The sequence below is a fragment of the Aegilops tauschii genome, chromosome 3 (assembly GCF_002575655.3).
Source record: "Aegilops tauschii subsp. strangulata cultivar AL8/78 chromosome 3, Aet v6.0, whole genome shotgun sequence".
Lineage (NCBI taxonomy): Eukaryota > Viridiplantae > Streptophyta > Magnoliopsida > Poales > Poaceae > Aegilops > Aegilops tauschii.
Genome location: NC_053037.3, coordinates 388674071 through 388680331, shown reverse-complemented (window position 1 = coordinate 388680331; position 6261 = coordinate 388674071).

Here is a 6261-nt window from a genome sequence, read left to right as displayed (position 1 = left end):
TATGCATAGGGGTTGGCACACGTTTTCGTCTTGACTCTCCGGTAGAAATGTGGGGCACTCTTTGAGGTTCTATGTGTTGGTTGAATAGATGAATCTGAGATTGTGTGATGCATATTGTATAATCATACCCACGGATACTTGAGGTGACATTGGAGTATCTAGGTGACATTAGGGTTTTGGTTGATTTGTGTCTTAAGGTGTTATTCTAGTACGAACTCTAGGGCTGTTTGTGACACTTATAGGAATGGCCCAACGGATTGATTGGAAAGAATAACTTTGAGGTGGTTTCGTACCCTACCATAATCTCTTCGTTTGTTTTCCGCTATTAGTGACTTTGGAGTGACTCTTTGTTGCATGTTGAGGGATAGTTATATGATCCAATTATGTTATTATTGTTGAGAGAACTTGCACTAGTGAAAGTATGAACCCTAGGCCTTGTTTCCTAGCATTGCAATACCGTTTACGCTCACTTTTATCATTAGTTACCTTGCTGTTTTTATATTTTCAGATTACAAAAACCTATATCTACTATCCATATTGCACTTGTATCACCATCTCTTCGCCGAACTAGTGCACCTATACAATTTACATTGTATTGGGTGTGTTGGGGACACAAGAGACTCTTTGTTATTTGGTTGCAGGGTTGCTTGAGAGAGACCATCTTCATCCTACGCCTCCCACGGATTGATAAACCTTAGGTCATCCACTTGAGGGAAATTTGCTACTGTCCTACAAACCTCTGCACTTGGAGGCCCAACAACGTCTACAAGAAGAAGGTTGCGTAGTAGACATCAGCCCCAAATGCCGTTCTAAGCCTTGTCGCTCAAAGGATGGCAACACTGGCACCGGAGAAAATAGTACTCCGGGCGACGCCGAAAACAATGAAGACCCTGTCGACGCTGCATCCGAACAGGAGGAACATGACAACACGCAAGACAACCCTGATGAACAGGCCATAGAAGATAACTCGGAGGACGATAGTTACCATCCACCCTCCGAAGACGATACAAGCCTCGGCAATGAAGACTTCATCGTGCCGGAGGACCCTCTGGAGTAGGAGCGCTTTAAGCCTCAGCTCATAGCCACTGCAAGGAGCTTGAAAAAGAAACAGCAGCAGCTTCAAGCCGAACAAGACCTGCTCGTCGACAGATGGACCGACGTCCTGACAGCCGAAGAATACGACCTCAAGCGCCCAACCAAAAGCTACCCGAAACGCAGACTGCTACCTCAATTCGACGAGGAGGCACCGGAACACATATCTCCCTCACGTAATGCGGAACGACCACCGCGTGGTCGAGACAGGGCGGCCGACCGGCCACCCCGCGGTCAGGATAAAGCGGCAACTCAGGCCGAAAAGCAGCCTGCCCCACCACCCCGCAAAAATAAAGACGACAGAGTTCGGGGTCACACGTACGACCTTCGGCAGACCCTGGACAGTAGAGCAGGACACACAAGATCGATCTACGGATCGCGAGGACGTGCCTCGAGGCACGAAGACGGCTACCTATTCAGACGTGATAAATCTGACCACGCCCGGGCCGAATGCCGCAGACGGACTCCATCAGAGCTACACCGCGATGCGGCCCGGTACAGAGGTGCCGCATACCCTCTCTGCTTCACAGATGAGGTACTGGATCATGAATTCCCCGAGGGATTCAAGCCCGTCAATATCGAATCATACGACGGCACAACCGATCCTGCAGTATGGATCGAGGATTTCATTCTCCATATCCATATGGCTCGAGGAGACGACCTCCACGCCATTAAATACCTCCCACTAAAACTCAAAGGGCCAGCTCGGCACTGGCTTAACAGCCTGCCTGAAAATTCTATCGGCAGCTGGGAGGACTTGGAAGAAGCTTTCCTGGACAACTTCCAAGGAACTTATGTCCGGCCACGAGACGCCAATGACTTAAGCCACATAGTTCAACAACCTGGAGAATCAACCAGAAAATTCTGGACTAGGTTCCTAACCAAAAAGAACCAGATCGTTGACTGTCCGGGTGCCGAGGCCTTAGCAGCCTTCAAACACAGCATCCGTGACGAATGGCTAGCACGCCACCTCGGCCAAGAAAAGTCGAAGTCCATGGCAGCCCTCACGGCACTCATGAACCGCTTTTGCGCAGGAGAGGAAAGTTGGCTGGCCCGTAGTAACAACACAGCCAGCGAGACAGGCCCCTCTGAGGCCAAGAATAGCACTGGCAAGCTCCAGCGCAATAGGCACAAACGCCGAAGCAATGACAACAACACTGATGACACCACAGTCAACGCCGGATTCAGTGGCTCCAAGTCCGGCCAACGGAAGGAGCCCTACAAAAGAAACAATGAAGGACCTTCTAGCCTGGACCGCATACTCGACCGTCCGTGCCAAATACACGGCACCCCGGATAAGCAAGCCAATCATACCAACAGGGATTTTTGGGTTTTCAAGCAAGCCGGCAAGTTAAATGCCAAAAACAAAGAAAAGGGATCACAAAGTGAGGACGAGGACGAAGAGCCCCGGCAGCCGAACACTGGGGGGCATAAGAAATCCCCCCCCAATCAAAACGGTGAACATGCTATACGCTACACACATCCCCAAAAGGGAGCGCATGCGAGCACTCAGGGACGTCTACGCGGTAGAGCCAGCCGCCCCAAAGTTCAATCCGTGGTCATCATTCCCAATCACTTTCGATCGACGAGACCACCCAACTAGCATCCGCCACGGCGGTTCAGCCGCACTAGTCCTGGACCCAATTATTGACGGGTTCCACCTAACGCGAGTCCCGATGGATGGTGGTAGCAGCCTCAACCTGCTCTATCAAGACACAGTACGGAAGATGGGCATCAACCCCTCACGAATCAAACCAACAAAGACTACCTTCAAAGGAGTCATACCAGGTGTCGAGGCCCGCTGTACGGGCTCAATCACGCTGGAAGTGGTCTTCGGTTCTCCAGACAATTTCCGAAGCGAGGAGTTAATCTTCGACATCGTCCCGTTCCGCAGCGGCTACCACGCACTGCTCGGACGAACAGCGTTTGCTAGATTCAACGCAGTGCCACACTACACTTATCTCAAGCTCAAGATGCCCGGTCCACACGGCGTCATAACAGTCAATGGCAACATGGAACGCTCCCTCCGAACAGAGGAGCACACTGCCGCCCTAGCAGCAGAGGTACAGAGCGACCTTCTCAAATAGCACCACAGTGCGGCTGCCGAGCCCCTGGACACCATCAAGAGGTTCCGAACTACACTGCAGCAGGACAGCAAGGCTCGTCAAGAGCTTGACTAGCAATTCGGCCTCCGTCCCAGTCCCGATGAAGTAGTGGCATTTGTACCACGCGTACATAATTACGCACTCGAAATTCCATGGACATCGACGGAGGCACAAGCTAACCCGGGATCTACAATTCGGCTAGACCGACCCCGGACACACTTTTTCCTTTCTGTTTCAGGTTCCTTTTCCCGCGAGCCTGATCACCAGCACCTTCGAAGGATCGGCATACAAAGGGGGCATGCAACATAGGTGCGTAGGGTAACCTCCATACGTTCTTCTTGACGGTATTTTTACTTATTTCCCAGGACCCGCACGCTGCTCCTTCTTGATCCCGGCATGTTAAATAGTCCGGGTGCTTATCGCACTATTTTTATAAGATACGCCTTGACGTATCCATTCAGTTATAATACAAATGATTTACGGCCCAGTTTCTGTGGTTTTCGCTTCTTACTTCATTTTATTTCGATCTGCTTATCAGCTACATCGGTACTCTTTTGTACGTTTCATATTCGCCAGGGGCTGCTTATCGCCCCATAACACGGCAACAAAGTCCGAACACTTCTTGTATAAAAGTTCGGCACCCCGAATTTAGCATTATATGCATTGGCTCTAAATCATGTCTTTGGTCAATAGTTGGGTTGCCCGGCTCCTGTGCTTGCTACCCTACGTTCCGCTCTATCGGCTAGGGTAGTAAAGGGAGAACTACTGCGATTGTGCCATGGCCTTGACCGGATGAGCACCTCAGGAGAGAAAGCCAAAATCTGACTGTCATGATACGGCGAGAGCCGGTCAGCTGTTCGAGGGTTACAAAATCGTTGGAGATTTTTTCCGCGTCACGTGAAGGATCGGCACTTCCCAGTCAGATGCTGACAGCACCCTGGCTTGGACCAGGGGCTACGCACTTGCTTAATTATAAAACTCCTATGGCTAAGTGAGGGTGTTTAAGCCGTATAGTCTGATTGCCTTGTTCGTTGTGCTAAACAACTCCTTCAAGGACCATATAATTGGATCAAGATTGTTTAGATCCCATCCCGAACACCTCCGTACTAATTACGTGAGGGCAGAAGCCGACGACTGGCCAACCCTCAGATTGCATATAACACGGCCGCACATGAGGAAACAATTTAAAGCATAACGAAATTACATTACAAAACAAGCTTTGTCTTTATAGTACAAGGCAAAGGACAACATGAATGTATTCATTCGAAAATAATATCCTTCGAACATTGAGCTGCCACAAGTCGAGACCCTTCTATGACATCCGCAAAATATTTCTCGGGTGTGCGGTGCTCCTTGCCCTCCGGCGGACCGCTGGCAACTTCAACAACGTTCATCTTCGCCCACCACATCTTGCAGCGAGCGAAGGCCATACGGGCACCTTCAATACAGGCAGAGCGCTTGACGACGTCCAGCCGCGGACATGCTTCCACTAGGCGCCTCACGAGTCTGAAGTAGCTGCCGGGCATAGCTTCGGCTGGCCATAGCCAGATTGTCAAATCCTTCATGGCTAGTTCGGCCACCCGGTGCAGCTCCACTAGCTGCTTCAGCTGATCGGTGAAAGACACGGGATGCTCTGGCATCGCATACTGCGACCAGAATAACTTCTCCATAGAACCTCCTCCTTCGGCTCGGTAGAACTCTGCACCGTCTGATACGCTATGTGGTAGATCCGCAAAAGCCCCTGGGGAACTCCGAACCCGGGTTAGTAAAAGGTACTGCCTCTCCGCATACTTGCTTTGCATCTTAAAAGCCTTACCCGCCGTGATCTTCTTGGCCTCCTGGATCTCCTGGAGAGCGACCTGGGCCTCATTCTGTGCGGTCTCCGCACTCTGATGAGCCTTGGTAAGTTCGGCCCGTCGAGCCGACGCATCATGCTCCAAGGTCTCACATTTTTTCACCGCATCCTGGAGCTCCTGCTGGACCTCCTTGACTCGGGCCTCAAGCTTTTTCCGGGCGGCTTGCTGCTTGACGGCCTTCCCCTCGGCTTCGGCCAAAGCCTTTTTTAGGGCCTCCACCTCGGTTGCGGCTCCTGCACATATTACGACACTACGGTCAGTATACAACGCTTGTTCTTTTCGAACACACAGCATGTCTTCATTTACCTTGCTTCTCCCAGAGCCGAATCGTCACCTCGCCGAGCTCGTTTTCGGTCCGCTCCAGCCTCTGCTTCAGTTCAGAGACTTCAGTAGCATGCGAGGTTGCGGCCAACAGCGGCGCCTGCTTATGCATACATATCACGTTAGTCTCCTACAATAAAAGATTGATCCTCTGTCCGGTTCTTGTCGCCGAACACCGGACAGTGTCTCAAGGGCTACTGACTACATGGGGTTTTTCTCTTTCTATGTCACTTACCTCGAAACCTGTCAACAGGTTGCTGCAGGCTTCGTTCAGTCCACTCTTGGCAGACTGAACCTTCTCGATCACCGTGCCCATAAGGACACGATGCTCGTCCATAACGGAGGCGCCTCGTAGCGCCTCCATCAGGTTATCCGGCGCCCCTGGATGGACAGGGACCACCGGCGGAAGTGGTGCACCCCCCTCCTTCAAAGGGGGCTGCCCGCCCGACTCCGGAGCCATATGGGCCTCCGGAATCGTATTCGGCTGAGGGCCAAGCTGGATGCGGCCCTCTTCGCCAGTCTCCATGGGGATCGTCCCCTCCATATGTCCGACAGTGGAGGCTTCGCCTCGTGGCGCCTCCCAGACAGCGTCTTGGGTTCCTCCCCGGTTCAGATCGGCCCTCTGGGACAGCACTTCGGTGTCGTCCCCGGCCCCGGGGGGAATAAGCAGGCGGTGGCGACTGGCTCTCCATCTCCTACGGAGCCAATGAACTTCCAGACGAGGATCGCTGGTTTAGGTCGCGGGCCGGACTGCAATGGTACAGTCAACTACATCAAGATAATGGAGAGAAAGGGCTGGATGTGCGCATAAATAAGCCATGTCACTTACGACGCGGCCTGGGGCTTAGTGCGGGGGCGTCGTTCCGGACTGCTGTCAACGTCCCACG